The sequence below is a fragment of the Cebus imitator genome, unplaced genomic scaffold (genome assembly GCF_001604975.1).
Source record: "Cebus imitator isolate Cc_AM_T3 unplaced genomic scaffold, Cebus_imitator-1.0 Scaffold27, whole genome shotgun sequence".
In the NCBI taxonomy this organism is placed as follows: domain Eukaryota; kingdom Metazoa; phylum Chordata; class Mammalia; order Primates; family Cebidae; genus Cebus; species Cebus imitator.
In genome coordinates, this window is record NW_016107342.1 from 16,794,459 (window position 1) to 16,811,775 (window position 17,317).

Genomic DNA, 17,317 nt, shown 5'->3' on the forward strand with positions numbered 1-17,317 from the left:
ACCTTCCTGAGAGTTATGTTCTAAGAATAATCCATTGAGTTGGAGGTTTAACCAAGACACTATTTAGATTTATTTACAATTTGGAAATAAATAGTTGTTCTTTAAAAGGATCAGCAACTTAACTCACTCACTAATCTAGGAAAGCCACCATTGTGAAGAGCCTGACATTTTCAGTGAATACTTAACACACTATCTTGAGTAGAATTTTATTACTGCCAGGCAGCACTGTCAGAAGACAGAGAGACAAAGAACACAATTTCATCTATTTCAGTACACTAGAGTATTCTTTCAAAAACTGGAATGTGGATAACATGCTACCAATGCTATCCTTGCATTCTGTTCTTATTTTAGAAATATTAAGAAAAAAAAAAACTAAAATGGAGGAAACTTCTTCTAGCATTGTGTAAATATGTCTTTTTCTGAGCCTCTGTTTCTTCACTTGTGAAATACACACAACCTCAAAGACCTATGTCATTTCAATTGTTCTTTTGCCTCTTAGTTCCCAATCTGAGAGAGCAAACGAAATAGCTAGTCATTTCTTAGAAGGGACATCCTAGGAAGTGGTATTTCAAAACAGTGGGGAAGGCAAGTAGTGAATTCACATTCCAGTCTGCAAGGAACAGCTTGCCAAGGGTAATTTACCTTAAGATAACTGCATAGGGAAATGTCCTTAAGTACTTTCTGGTTGGCTGAAGAAACTTCCACATTCAATAAAGTCTACTATGGGGTGTAGCTCTGCTTGGAATGAACAGATGCATAAATATTCCAAATGTTCATAGAGTTTAACTATTCTTTAGTCTCACTGGTAATGGCATATGTGTGTGCAGGGCAGTGGATGGTTGTATACTACAAATTTACTCATTTTACCAGCCTTAGTGATGCCCTTGGCAAGGGATAGAAAAGGGGAAGTTTTAATTTCAATTATTGTCTACATGCCCAACATTTTTAAATGCAAGCCTGTCTACTAGGATGTTTTGATGTCACTTAAACTCAGCATGTCCTGAACCAAACTCCTTTGCTTTCTTCCTACACTTACTTCTCCCTCTGTGTTCAAGTCACAGTCAAGGGCACCACTGACCAATCAATTGCACAAGGTAGAACTCAAGGGATCATCCTTGACAAGTTGCTCTCCTTCAGCCCCTGCATCCCATCCATCAGTTCCTTCCATTTAACCCCCTAAATGTTTCTCGAATCTGTCCAGCCCTCCTCATGTCTGCAGACCCCACTGTTGCACCCCCACCCTCACATCTCGCTTGGATTATTCTGATATCCTGGAACCCTGCTCTGGTTCATTCTCCATAGTGCTTCCAGAGTGACCTTTTCAATGCTAAGACTTATCTGATGAAAAAAAAAATCGTTTAGAAACTTCTTATTATTCTAAGGATAAGGAAGACAAGGCCCTGCATGGTTTGGCCTCTTCCAAACTCGTCTAATTCATCTTGTACAATTACCTCCCCTTGTCCCAATTCAGTGTCCCAGACATAATGGGTTCAAATTAACTCCTCAGTCCAACCTTGCTTCCTTTTACTTCAGAGCCTCAATCCATGGTTGCTTCCCAGGCATATTGCTGTATTCTCTTCCATGCTTTTGCTTGGTTAATTTCCACTATGTTGCAGCTCCAATGCCACCTCTTTGGAGAAGCCTTTCTTGAGCCCCCAGATTGGACTAAATGTTCCTCTCGTAGCTTCTTAAGAATTTTCTTCATAAGACCTATTACAGTTAATATTGTGCATGGCTACTCAGTGGTTCCTTCATCAGTCAAGCCTAAGGTCAAAGTCTGAGGCTGTTCTTGCTCATTGTCACATCATCTAAAGTAATGCCTGGTTTACAGTCAATACCTGTTGAATGAATTTAAAGAAGTTCAGGTAAATCTGTTAATTCATTAGATATTTAGAGTGAAAATATTTGTTTACATAGATAATACTGAATTACAAGAAAGTAGTTTGCTAATTACTTCCAGCATGTATAAAAGCTTGTCCCTATTAGTACATTTTTAATCTTTCCAGTAAATGGACCTACCTTCCACTTCAAAAAAGGAGACTTTTCCCAAAATAGTCAAGTCAACAACAACATTTGAACATAGCCACAAGGGTTCCATAACCTTGATTTTTTTCCTTTAATATTAATATATAAACTATAAAATACTTTTATTTTACCCATAATCATACCTCTGCAGTCTTTCACTGTCAATGAAGGGTGAAGGTATTTACAAACCATGTCATGTTGGAAAGTGGATAAAGGAACTGGAGGCAAGAGGATTTATAAAAGGTATGGGGTAGGTTTCACAAGTTTATAATGCTCTGGGATAGAGGAGGCAGAGTTTTGTTTGGCTGAAAGGCAAAACTAGGACAAATGTGTGGAAATTATACAAATCTAGATTTTAAATCAATTAACAAAGAGCTTTTTAACATCATGCAATGTGTGCTTAGCAATGAAATAGGCCATTTCCTGAGTTAAGGAACACTTTGCCAGATCAGAGACGCTGTAAAAGAGATTCATTCCTACATTGGTCTCTGGGCTGCCTGCATCAAGTCCCCTCCTGGCTTGGGTTTGCAGAAGGAAATAGCCATCTAGGGCTCTATTTGATACCTAAAAGGTTGTCCAGCTATATATCCAAATTTGTTAGAAGGACTCTGCTTAACTGATAAATTCAGTTTTGATATGGATTGAATCTACATGTGTAGAAATAGCTAACTCTTGAATGTATTTTTTTGAAAAACTGATTGAAGAGCTTACATGTTAAAAAAAAATAAAAAAAAGAAACTTTTTCCAGTTTAATTTAAGCAATATTATTGTACAGTAATATGCATGACATTTTCAAGCAACTGGCTATTTATGATTAATTGCTAATATTTCAGATAGGCACTGTATTTCCTATCTACTTATTTTGCCAACATTTGATTATGGTAAGGCAATTTATAGACATGTTAGCTTGCTGTTTTTAATGAACTGGATGTGCTCTCTAATGGAATTGCTAAATTGGTGTTAAATTGTAGCTTAGAGACTTATTATTGTGAGATTCTATCATTTTTTCATTGGTTTTATTCATCATAGAGAAGAGACTTGAATTGGCTTCAGGTAGAATAGTGAATAATAATTGTTAGTTTTGATAGGAATAACCCTGTATCACTGACTTAGTTTAACTTTTATCAGATATTCAGTCTATGGAGAATATAAAGAATCCTTTACTCTTTATTTTTATTATCAAGTCTAAATTATCCTTATATTTTGAATTATATTTATAGCCCTTGTCACAAATGCCTTATCTTTTAGTTGCAGAACTTAGTTTCAAAGTCAACGTGAATAATATCTATCACATTTAAAAATTTCATTACATCATGTAAGCCTCTGAGCCCTCAACTATTTGCTTGGTGAGAAATTCAACCTCAGTTGAGTTTGGCATATTCTACCTTACTTCAGTGGCATAGAAGGGATCTTTATGAAGTCTACCCAGAGATAAAAGGAGGAATTTCTTCCACAGTGTACTTGTGTTGGAAAGATATTCCTTAACTCAGAAAACTTACCATATCATTGGGATAATTGAGAATTTAGGGTGATTTGCACTACAGAAAATCAGGAAGTAGCCAGGTCTTTAGATCATGGTTGAGGCATTCTCACCACCAGCTCTCTTTATTACCTGTGGATCCACTGCTATTAACATGGATCCCTCATCATCCATTGTTTGTACTATTTGGAGCAGACCTAAGGAAACTCCTGAAGAGTTCCAGTTTCTAATCACATACTCATTTCAGGAGCCTTCAGTCATTACTATTAAGACCTTTATGCTTACTGAAGAGACTTATTAGAGACCATAGAGGGGATTCTCCAGTTACAGAAACTATTCAAATATGGTTCTGTTTTTTGTTTCTTTCATGCTTGGGGACCCTTAATGCATATACCTCTTCCCACATCTTTTGACTCCTTTTCCTCAAAGCTTTTGCGTCCACCCATCCACCTTTGAGATGATTCAGCCCAATTCTTCCCTGAACAGACATGAACTTAGAAAGCTATTTATTACCCCCAAGAAGAGGAGGATTAAGGATAGCATAAATAGTGCCCTCTTTTCCCCCGTATGGCTAGGGAACAGCTATTTTTAAAATAACTTTCTTTTCACAGCTTTTATGTATGTTTCAATAATTCATCCTGTTACATTTTTGTTTATGTTTCCATGCTGCATGTGCTCATTCATACATGCAAATCAACCATTATGTCAGGCCCAGTGCTGTACTTACTTCATGCTTTTACTAGATTTTAAACTTCTTAAAAACAAAGGTCACATCTAATACGTCAAATTATCTGTCCCCAAAGCCAGGATAGGGTCTCATACTTTCCATACTCATGAAATTCTAATTGAATTAGTTAAATAATTGTGTACAAAGACCACGTCTTTCTTCTTCTAGCCGTTAGTTTGACCCTGCAGTCTTGAATAGGGGCCTAGACACTCAATGTAACTAGGACCTGCAGGGAATGCAAAGAATGCCTGCAAGGAATGGCTACCCAGGCCTGAGTGGTGTGAGTGTGAGTGTGTGTATATGTGTATCCCAACTGTGTAGGTATATAAAGGAAAATGCAAAAATCATTACACATATTTAAAGAATATTACATGAACTTCTAGGGTCTCCATGTCCCTTCTATCTTTCATTCACCTGAATTTAATTGTTACTCAGCTGTTAAATATGTGAGTTAGATGAGAAAAACTTAGTCCAAAGGTCATAGTATCCTGGACAAGTGTGTAACCAGTGTTCCAAATGGGAAATGGGGAATTGAGAGCTGGTTTGATTTACTGTGTTATATTTAGCCTAAAGTTACCTCCTTATATATTGCAAATTTAGCCTAAAGGTTTCTCCATGCATTGTGAACTATAATCGAAGTGGATATGTAAACAGACTGTAACCAACTTTTGTGCCACTCATCAAGCTTTGACCAATCAACAGCAGTCAACTGTTCAAATCTTGTTCAAATAAGGCAAATACGAAACTGTCACCAATCCAGCTGTTTCTGTACCTCACTTCTGTTTCCTGTATGTCACCTTCTTTTTTCCATCTGTAAATCTTCTTCCACCATGCAGCAGCAATGGAGTCTCTGAATGTATTCTGGTTTGGGGTCTGACTGGTTTGCAAATTGTTCTTTACTCAATTAAACTCTGTTCAGTTTAATTTGTTTACTGATTTTCATTTAACAACTGCCTATTCCCAAATTCAGGTGTAGGGACTTTCCTCCCCAACAACCGATTAACAGCCCTTGGCCATACCTTTGCTTTCTTATACTCATTGCTCAAATGGAATATTGTGTTTGTGTAGATGTGTATATGGGCGTTGGAAGGAGGCAGCCTACAAGAAGTCAGATGGAACTCTGAGAGCCTTGGGTACTAACTGCCACAAATTATGGTCATTGTGGTCACCACTTGTCTTGGGTGGCTACTTGGGGCTAAGAAAAAAGCTCGGCCCTGAAGGTCAATGGGAAGGACAGCTGGTGCAGCTTCTGAGTGCAGGCCAGGGAAAGCATTCACCTGCATGAAAACTGGGCCTGCTGTGCGTGGTAAGTCAGCTTCAGTTGGCTGAAAGAATACCTCCTGCATTGCCCTTTTTTGAGTTGTTTCTCATTCTTGTCCTCATGGCCCTCATGCACATAGCCTCCTTCAAGGAGCTAACCAAACCACACATTTATCTTTCCTCTTCTTTTACATTCCTACTGACATTTCTCATTCATCATATGAAATGCATTCATCTCTCCCTCCACATGTTCCTCACCCACCAAGCTCTCCCTCAACTTTAAATCTCAGGTCTGATAATCATACTCCTTTTAACTTGCATATTCTCTTGAAAGCAAAAGCAGGGACTACTAAGCTGTATTCTTCCGTTTTCTTTCTCCTTTTAGCCACCTGTAGGAAAGGAGAAAAACTAACTTGAGCCAACATCTTAAAAATATAACCTTCTCAAACAACATTAAGTATAATTTTTGCCATGGCTCACATTTCTCTTTAGTAATTAGACACTTCTCATTGGTTAAATTACATGATATATGGAAGTGCACAGTGATTTCCAGGAAGCCCAAAGTCCCCACTCCCCTCACTCTCCTCCAAATATTTATGTGATCAGAAAGAAGTATTCATAGTCCTGTTGGAAGCCATCAAAGGCTGGCAGTGCAAAAATAAATTGAAGATCATTACAGATGTCCACACTATAATCCCACTGCAATCCAACCAAGTTCCTCTTATTATGCCCTCATCCAGTGGAATAAAGGGGGTCTGCACCTGAGCCAGCAGCATTCCACAGCCATGAAGGTGGCCCCCAAGAGAAGCATAGTCAATTCCATGCATGCACTTGTGGTGCTAGAAACTGCTTTTTGATGTAGAGAACAGTGATTAATTGCATTGTATCTCCTAAAGCACAAGGAAAAAAAATTAAGTCTAATAAAAGGAAGCAACTTTGGAAGGTACCTTTATAGACAGTTTTTTCATTTTGCAGAAAAGATGGATGACTCTTTGTAAGAAGGTAGATTCAGGCAGAAACCAATCAGAATGATGGACAATTATTTTTCTCAATAATGCCAAGGGAAAGCAGGTACTCATTGGTGACTTCTTTTACTATTTTTCTTCATTTTTTTTCTCTTCCAGCTATCTATCCTTCCTTCTTTTTTTCTGTTTGTGCTTCTTTCTTTTGTTCTATTGTACCCAAATCTCGTCCCCTTTTAGCTTTTATGTTTTCCTCCTCCCCCAATTCTGCTTCTGCCTCTTATTCTGCTGCCAACACTTAGCTAGTCCCATGTCACTGGGATTCAATTCCAGTGGTTACTTGTCAGAGGATGCCTGTACCCATACCCTTGATAACTCACTTCTGTCCATATATACCTCTAACCTTTTAAATCACAGTCCTGGAATCAATGATTTATTCTATGAAATGATTGGAAACCTTTTGGATACCAAAGAATGAAACTATTTCTGGAATATCAAGATGTGTTTTCCAGAGAATGTGACTCATTTTCATCTGTTGTGTCACTACATTACGGAATTTAAAAATACATTTTAGCGCTCTTTTTTTTTATGAGAACAGCAGGGGATCCTCAGGACATGTTCAATGGCGGTCACCTGGAAACACTACATTTTATTAATAGCAGGACTTTGTGATTCTCTATGGATGTTAAATCAGATTCATTTGTCTGTCCCACAGCCAATCAGGTGGCCAATGGACGAGGCAATACTCATTATTTGATTTGCATATCAAATATGCATGAGGACAGGCCGAGAACAGAGTGCACTTCCACCCATCTGGACACATTTCTCAGTGTCTCTCAGCCACTCACAGTCACCAAGCAAACAAGAGTGTGCTCCTAATTTGTGTCCAATGGCTGTTGTGGGGCAGACAGGTTATTGTCATCACCTTCAAAGTCTCATAAACCGAAATGACCCATAGAAAAGAGAGAAACACACAGAAATGGTACAGTAAGTTTAGCTCAGGGATGTGGTAGGAGATGGATGCTAACAGCCTAGTCTGTGTCCAGATATGGAGAGATTTTTCCAGACCCTGCCATTTATCTTTTTTGTAGACAGGGACTATTTTGGTTAGTCTGTTCATTGTAAATTATTAATAAGGACATTTTCAAACAATAGATAAATGAATTTTACATTTTGTAAAAGATAATCTCTTACACTTATATCATTTGTTATACAATTTATTTGATTCTCACAATTTCTGAGTTAAATAGGGAAGCTATTATTGTTCTCATTCCATAAATGAGAAACTGTAATTGATTGATTTTTCCCAGTGCAAAGTTTGATGTGTTAGAGAACCAAACCAAAATCTAGACATTTGGACCCATAAATTCAGTGTTTCTCCATGATGATCATCTTCTTTAGGAAACTGAGGCTACATGCACACATATACCATGAGAATAAGAGTTGGTACAGTGAGATTTAGTTACATTTAAATTATTTAAAATGTTAATATTTAATAACAGAAAGCAAGATAATATACAGGAGTTACTTTAAAACATTTGAGACACCTTGTTCTCTAAAAGCAGAAAAAATATGTAAGCTTTATCTTCCCAAGTTCAATTTTGGCCCATTCACTTGCCAGGAAATTAAAAAGCCTCTATATAAATATGTATAAATATGAATTTTAGATCTTAATAATCAATGTAAACAAAAACTCTACCTAAATACTTCTGAAAGCAGAGATTACTGGCTCTGTTAATTTAGCATCAACTTTACATAAGCTCTTTGGCTGAATTTCAAGTTTTAAACTAACTACATTTTAAAAAATGCCTTGTGATAAATGACATCCAACCATCATGAATGTGATGAAGATTCTTTGTTTTATTTTCCTTCTAAGAACTGTTTTTTTTTTAATTTTTGTGAACTTTCTATACTTTATACATATTAACAGTTTTAAAAGTCAGACTTTGTTTTATAGCCCATAAACAGAAGCATGCTTTTATTTATGTAATTTACTGTTCTTCTCTTTAATTGTTGTTGCATATGTTAATGTTTTGGCTTCAGAAATGAAATATCATGTAGGTAAGCGATTAACTTCCTTCTTTAATTTACCTTCAGTACAGAGAATAATTGAGCAATTTTCATTGAGTAAGGATTATAGATAGAGATAAAGAGAAATGATTTTTCTTTTGGATGTGTAGAAGTTATGGTGTGATTAATAGCATCATAAGCATAATGTAATTTAGTCTGAAGTATTGGACAGGATATGAGCTCTTAAACGATGACCCCAGTGAACTGTATTTTAGAGGTTTATATTGTCACTTCTGCCTGTGGTAAAGATTCAATTGTAAGGCTCACATAGTTTGCTTTATAGTCACTGCTGGTAGACAATTAAAGTAGAATCCATTTATTTTGCATGAATAATGATATCTATCTGAATAAATGAGTGATTACATTTCTGATAGATGAATTTGTGTATTCGCTAAATAAATTCAATCTATGTAGATCAGGCAGTTAAGAAGCCTCTGTTGTATTGAAAAAATCTTTTGGATTTGGATTTGTTTTCTGTTTTAATCTTTCAGAGGTAGAGATGAAATTGAATTTATATTTTCTAATCTGATATTTATATTCCAGAGCCAAATATAAGACTATGTACTCTGGAGCTTATATGATTTTTTTTTTCCAGTGCTTCTAAGCAAATAGCAAAATATACTAAGCAGTGTCATAGGCCTCTTATAACCCAACTGACAATCTAAGAGAAGGGTTGCAGAATTAGTACTCATTTTTTTCCTTTGGAGGGCAATTTCTGACTTTTAGTATCTGACTCAGAAAAGGTTATAAAGTTAAAGAATTACTTTATATTCCAGGCTAACAGTCCATTTTTATGTGGTAGAAGTGTGTGCAAGGAACTGTATATTGGGAACCTAAATTTGATCTGTTATTCTGGAAAGAGCAATGGAATACTAGTAGTCTGGAGACTGAATCCAGCCTGGACTTTATTATGAGGGCTAGAATATTAATTTTTAGGGGGCAAATTCTTCATTCGAAAGGTACTAATTTTCTATATGCTGTCTAACTCAGAGAAGGGTTATGTGCATAAGATTAGCTTATAAATGTGAGAGTTTTTAAAAGATTTTAACATATGCTATTGATATAGGATATATGACTTTATAAATTTGGATCATGGTAAAAATAAGATGGTTTTTCTTACGCTAGTGGCTGAAATAACTGATCTACTATTAACCATTTAACAATTATTAACTGTCTTGTTAGGATGATTCAAATAGGTCAAGATACAGTGACTTCTCTCTAAAAAGGTATAGTATTGTTGAAAGAGATTAGGTTTAAACACCTGCAAAATTACATAACAAAACAAGACAGGGTTAAGTACCAAATGAATGAGTAAATAGATTGAGTTCAGAATAGGATGGCATCATCGTTGCTGGAGTGATCTATGGTAGATCCGGGAGAAAGCAGATTCCTGCTATGAAGAAAAGTGAAGTTAAAATAAGTAAATAGGTAGAGGAATGATCATGAGAGATAAGAAAACGAAATATAGGCGATGAAAGATCAGTAAGTTTGCCTAGATAAAACATTTTATGAATAGAAGATGAATTCATTCTTGATGGGGGAGTCACTATGTGCCTCCCACACTCTTTTCTCTCATATCTATCTAAGATAGCAACAATAAAATAATTAGCTTCCTAATGGAATTCCCCCATAACCACTAGACCCATCCTCCCCATCAGTCTAACTCTCTGCTTTTGTCTGAGAGTCTTGTGGTCTGTCTGCTTAACTGATGAGCAGAAACATTCTCTGATTGAGGAAAGTGAGCAGAGTCCTTGCTCAAATACTATGCAGAGTGGATGAGAAAGAGAGAAGCCATATGTTTCACCAAAACTCCAGTTGATTTAAAAAAAAAAAACAAAAAAAATATATATATATATATATATATATATATATAATTTTACTTTAAGTGCATACTATATCTGTCATTTCTCCTCATGTTATCTCTCCCCACCCTCCCCACTGCACACATATGTTCATTGCAGCCCTGTGTACAATAGCAAAGACTCCAGTTGATTTTATAGCAACTTGGAGCAATAAGAGAACAGGCACTGTGAGAACTCAGGAATTAGAGCCTGAAGGGGTTGGGTGTAGCTTCCCAGTTGTAGTGATTTGCAGCAGAGCAAATTCTTCCAATATCTATGCCCCGCATTTACATTATTTTGGATAATATAATATGAATTTTGAGTTAAAAGGAATTTTGATAAAAACAACTACTTCACTCATTCTCTTGTTTATTTGTATATTCCACATTTATTTACTTAGTGCCTAATTGTTTTTAAGCATCTCAAAGAAGACTTAGATATGGACTTGTGTCTCCTGGACTTTACACTGTAGTGGGGTGGTAGGAATTCCATTACATTTACATACATAAACATGCAAATGTAAAACAAGGAATAACAGTGTTTTAAGTACAATGGTGAAGCCATATAGTCATTATGTGAGGCCTAGGAAGTGGCATATAATATCTTCTGGGTTGGAAGTAAGGAGGCCTTTTGTAGGAAGTACAACCTGAGGGGAGGCTTTAAAAAATAGAAGTCAACGGTAAATATGTGAAAACGGGAGAGGTTAAGGAGTATCCTACAAAGAGAACACAACATGTATGAATTTATGACAATACCATGAAGCCTGCTCATTTATTTTTCAGAATATAAAACTTACACCCAGAAGTTATAAATTGTCAAGGCTATAGACATATTGGTGAAACAATCTAGTTCAGAAACTTGTACAGGTTGAGCATCCCTAATTCCGAAAATATGAAATCTGAAATGCTTCAACATCCAAAATTTTTTGAGCATTGATGTGATGCCACAAGTGGAAAATTCCACACCTGGCCTCATGTGATAGGTTGCAGTTAAAACACTTCACAACTTTTTTCAAGCACAAAATTAGTTAAAATATCCTATAAATTACTTCCAGGCTATGTGTATGAGATGCATATGAAACATAAATAAATTTCATGTTTAGATTTGGGTCCCATTCTTAAGATATCTCATTATGTACAAGTGATCTGGTTTGGCTGTGTCCCCACCCAAATCTCATCTTGAATAGTAACTCCCACCATTCCCACATGTTGTGGGAGGAACTTGGTGGGAGGTGATTGAATTATGGGGGTGGGTGTTTTCTGTGCTGTTCTTATGATAGTAAATGAGCCTCACAAGATCTGATAGTTTTAAAAAGGGGAGTTTTCCTGCACAAGCTCTCTTCTCTTGTCTGTCATCATGTGAGACATGGCTTTCACCTTCTGCCATGATTGTGAGGCCTCCCCAGCCATGTGGAACTGTAAGTCCAATAAGCCTCTTTCTTTTGTAATTGCCCAGTGTCAGGTATGTCTTTATCAGCACTATGAAAATGGACTAACACAGTCAATTGGTACTGAGAGGGGGATTCTGCTGAAAAGATACTAAAAAATGTGGAAGCGACTTTGGAACTGGGTAACAGGCAGCAGTTGGAATAGTTTGGAGGGCTCAGAAGAAGACAGGAAAATGTGGGAAAGTTTGGAGCTTCCTAGAGACTTGTTGAATGACTTTGTCCAAAATGCTGGCTGTAATATGGGCAATAAGGTTCTGGCTGATGTGGTCTCAGATGGAGATTAGGAACTTGTTGGGAACTGGAGCAAAGGTGACTCTTGTTACATTTTAGCAAAGAGACTGGTGGCATTTTGCCCCTTCCCTAGAGATTTGTGGAACTTTGAGCTAGAGAGAGATGATTTAGGGTATCTCGTGAAAGAAATTTCTAAGGAACAAAGCATTCAAGAGGTGACTTGGGTGCTGTTAAAGACATTCAGTATTAAAAGAGAAACAGAGCATAAAGTTTGGAAAATTTGCAGCCTGACAATGTGATAAAAAAGAAAATCCCATTTTCTGAGAAGAAATTCAAGCTTGCTGCAGAAATTTGCATAAGTAAAAAGGAGCTGAATGTTACTCCCCAAGACAATAGGGAAAATGTCTTCAGGGCATGTCAGAGACCTTTGTGGCAGGCCCTCCCAACACAGGCCCAGAACTCTGAGGAAAAAATGGTTTGGTGGGCCAGGCACAGAGTCCCTCTGCTGTATGCAGTCTGGGGTTTTGCTGCCCTGTATCCCAGCCACTCCATCAGTGACTGAAAGGAGCAAGGTAAGTGCAGGCTTTTGCTTCCGAGGGTGGAAGCCCCAAGCCTTGGTAACTTCTACATGGTGTTGAGCCTGTGAGTGCACAGAAGTCAAGAATTAAGGTTTGGGAACTTCTGCCTAGATTTCAGAGGATTTATGGAAATGCCCAGGCAGAAGTTTGCTGTAGGAGTGAGGCCCTCATGGAGAACCTCTGCTAGGGCAGTGTGGAAGGGAAATGTGGGGTCGAAACTCCCACATAGAGTGCCTACTGGGGCACCACCTACTAGAGCTATGAGAGGAGGGCCACCATCCTCCAGACCTCAGAATGGTAGATCCACTGACAGCTTGCAGCATGCACCTGGAAAAGCTGCAGATGCTCAATGCCAGCTTGTAAAAGCAGCCAGGAAGGAGAGAGCTGCCTGAGGCTGTGGGAGCCCACTCACAGCCTCAGCAGCTCTGAGGCTGTGGGTGACCCAGATATGAGACATGGAGTCAAAGGAGATCATTTTGGAGCTTTAAGATTGACTGCCCTGCTGGATTTTGGACTTCTATGGGGCCTGTAAACCTCTGTTTTGGCCAATTTCTGCCATTTGGAACAGAGATATTTACTCAATGCCTATACCTCCATTGTATCTAGGAAGTAACTAAATTGCTTTTGATTTTACAGACTCATAGGTGGAAGGGACTTGTCTTGTCTCAGATAAAACATTGGACTATGGACTTTTGAGTTAATGCTGAAGTGAATTAAGACTTTGGGGGACTGTTAGGAAGGCATGGTTTTTTTTTGAAATGTGAGGACATGAGATTTGGGAGGGGCTGGGGCAGAATGATATGGTTTGGCTGTGTCCTCACCCAAATCTCATCTTGAATTATAGCTCACACAATTCCCACATGTTACAGGAGGAACCCAGTAGGAAATGATTGAATTGTGGGGGTGGGCCTTTCCTGTTCTGTTCTCATGATAGTGAATAAGTCTGTATATCTGATGGTTTTTAAAAGGGGAGTTTTTCTGCACAAGCTGTGTTCTCCTGTCTGCCACCATGTGAGATGTGCATTTCACCTTCTGCCATGATTATGAGGCCTCCCCAGCCATGTGGAACCCAATAAACGTCTTTCTTTTGTAAGTTGCCCAGTCTTGGGTATGTCTTTATCAGCAGCATGATAACAGACTAATACAATAGGCAAATGTTCTAAAATTAGAAAACTAAAAAAAGGAAATCTGACTCCTTGTCCCAAGTGTTATGAATAAGGGAAGTATTCCTAATTCTAGTTAAGCACACATTCCACACATGCATGTCTCTGTATTAAGGAGCTCTTTTCCACAATACCCCTGACAAATACAAATATATGATAATGAAGGAGAGTCATAATATTGATATGGGTTGAGTACCTAGTTTTCAGGCAGAGCAAAAAGTCCTAGATGAAGTCCTAAACATGGAATCTAGGACAGGTGAGTGGGAAAGAGGAAAATACTACAAAGAGTGTTAGCTATCATTTCATTTGAAATAAAGAGTATGTGATAAAGAAGAGCTGAAATTAACCTTTTAAAAAAAAAAAAAAGTGTGGCCACTTGGATGATTTTCAAGGTGCTAGAGGTTATAGGCCATTATTATATGTGTGTGTGTGTATGGGGTATAGTTAACAAATTAAGGATATGTATAATTGAACTACATATCCCATTTCACACATATTAGTCATTGGGATAAATGCAAGAATAATTCCTGTTAGCATGAATCAGCTTATGCTATGCCTCTTCAGATTTACCTTCTACCATAAAAAACAAAAGGCTAGACATTTTTAGAGTAGAATATGGTGAAGATTTTATATATGTGCATCTGGCAATGATATGAGTTATAATTAAATACCTTAAACAATCGGCCCCATAATATTAGGAGTCTGATGCTCCTTGCAGAAATGGGGTCTTAGCCCAGGCTGGAATGCAGTGGCATGATCACGTTTCACCACTGGCTCGACCTCCCAGGCTCAAGTGATCCTCCACCCTCAGCCTCCTGACTAGCTGGGACTACAAGGATGAGCCACTGGACCCAGCTAATTGTAAAAATTTTTATAGAGACAGGGTGACAAATTCTTACATAATGTAAGTAGTACTAGTTGCTTTACATTTATTCAAGAAAATTTTCAAAATAACCTATGTGATAATTTTTGGGTTCCAGTTCCCTTTGTCTTTCATGTACATAAGTGGATTGCAGTTTGAAACGATACATGACCATAGGACTTGCTTTGTCCAACAAAACATGAGCAGAAATGACTCTCAAGTGAACCAAGGCAAAACTGATTTGTGAAGATAGAAAAAAAAAAAGGGATTGAACATGCTTCAGCCATTACAGCCAGATCTTGCCTTTCTTTTTTAGCCACTCTGTCTCTGATGTTGTCTCACCTAAAGCTGACCCTTGGTGGAAACGCATTGGCTTCTACTATAAAGAGAATGATTAAATTAGACTTAAAAGTTTCATTGAATTGAACACTTAGCAGTTATAGAGTGAAATACTGCTACTTCTAGGTAGAGAACAAAGTACATATTTACTGATTAATCTTTTTTAATTTTACTTTTTGAAGGAGACTTGCATCATTCTTGGGCTACCTGTTATGTTCAAGAGTCCCATGACCAAAATAAATAATAAAATAATAATCCTATTAATTTCCAATTATTGAAAATCCAGGAGACAAAATGAGTTATTTCTTCTCGTTGAGAGATTCATAAGTGATGTAATGTAGCAGGAATTTCACACTTGGCCTTAGGATGAAGAAAGTGGTTTGGTGTTTGTAACAAGTGCAGTTAACAGTGCTAGTGAGTGATGGCTGTGCTTAGGCAGACTGCTGATGCAGGAATACAAAACTGCAGAGATATCAAGTAGTCTGATTTAGGGCTCAGAGACAGTGGGGAGCAGAGAGATTGATAGCGCAGAAAGGAATCTTTTGGTAGAGGTCCATGGCCCGCATCAGAGCTTTTGGGATTGATAGCATACTGTGCTATCAATCTCAACAGTGTAAATGGGACTACTATTCTCTATGAAAAATGGGTCATATTAAATACTCTGACATTGACTAGATTGAGAACTGCAGAATGACTAAGGAAGAATATATGTTTGCAGGAATAATGCTGTACTATTTCATTTTATAGTTTGTTAAAGAAGGGGATTGAAACCCAATACTACTCCACACATATCCTAAAGATGCAGTCATGTTGATTGTATTTTAAAATCGGAATTGAAATTGAGGAGAACGTAACATAGCAGTGATTGAGATCTTGTAGTCTTGAAAAGATGATAATGGTAGAATTATAATCATTCAGTATTAATTTAATACCATCGAAACAAATGAACATATGGCTGTCTGTGTTGTCAAAGAATAAAAATTAAGACCCGATTTGTGACATGAAAGATTTAACAGAATGGGTGTAAATAAAAAATCAAATGGTGTTTAAAAGTTTGATAATATTTTCCTCATATATCCAAGGTCTAATTGTCATGCCTAATATGCTACCTGCTGTCATGTGGCATACTTTTTGGTGCACAAAATAATATTTATTCATGTAAAGGAATCTGTTGAAGTGAATGACTAAGGTAGGACTTGGAGAAATTACATTTTCATTCAAAATGAGGTTTTCTCTTTCTCCTATCTTTTCTCATTTTATTTAAAATTACTTTAAAGTTTACATTCCTTGATTCAGAAGACATTAAATCTGATTTTAAATTTCTTGTAGTCCAATACCTCTATTTTTTAATACATAAAACCAATTCTAGATACATCAATTTGGTGTATAGGAGAAAAAAATGTAGGGTAATTTAAACCCAAGTTTTCTTGAGAAAAATGCTACAAATGAAATATTTCTTGAAATGAAGGCAATTTGATTCCAGTAAGATCTGGTTTAGAACCAGCTCAACTACAGATGTTATTTGAGTCAAGTTTTAGTTATTGCCACCCACAATAAATTCGTTACTTCCCTGTAGATAGTATTGCTCTATATCACATAAGGTATAACACAAATTAAAACAAAAAACTCAATATGAGATATTGTAGTCATCATAATATCTCACATAATATCTTTCATTTCACATATTATGCTGCTGGTGAAGCCATTTGAAGAAGATAGGCATCATGTTATTATCCCCATCTTCTATGTTACTATTATGCAAATTTCTCATTTCTTTCCAAAAATAATTAGAAAAAACACAAGCTACCGTTGCATATTTTAAAGGTAGTTAATATTTTAAATTTTCATTTCTGACTTTAACATATTTTGGGGGACTATTACATATAACAAAATAAAATTTAAAAACAAAATTTTTACTTTAAAACTATTTTTAGTTTATTTGCTTATGTATTTAATGATGCCTCAGTTTAAGTTTTTCTTTTTCAGCTTATATTTTAGATTCAGAGGATGTGCAGGTTTGCTACAAAGTTATATTGCATGATGCTGAGGTTTGGAATATAATTGAACTAGTAAACTAGGTAGTGAGTATAGTACCTAATAGGTAGTTTTTCAATCTGTGCCTACACCCCTCCCTCTCCCATCTTGTGTTCTTCAGTGTGTATTGTTCTCATCTTTGTGTTTATGTATACCCGGTGTTTAGCTCCCACATAACTGAGAACATGCAATGCTTGGTTTTCTGTTTTTCAATTAATTTGCTTAAGATAGTAGTCTTCAGGTGCACCCATGTTGCTGCAATGAACATGATTACATTCCTTTTTATGGCTGTGTAGTA

At 36.8% G+C, this 17,317-nt stretch overlaps 1 long non-coding RNA gene across 6 annotated transcripts in view; it reads left to right on the forward strand.

Annotated features, from left to right (window-relative positions):
* The first annotated feature begins 5,417 nt into the window (after window positions 1–5,417).
* The window catches only part of LOC108300474, a 176,941-nt gene continuing 165,041 nt past the window's right edge, over window positions 5,418–17,317 (forward strand). For all 6 annotated transcript variants that reach the window (XR_005199183.1, XR_005199184.1, XR_001823451.2 and 3 more), the window contains exon 1: window positions 5,418–5,538. This is a non-coding gene — a long non-coding RNA (uncharacterized LOC108300474). The remainder of the gene's footprint in view (window positions 5,539–17,317) is intronic.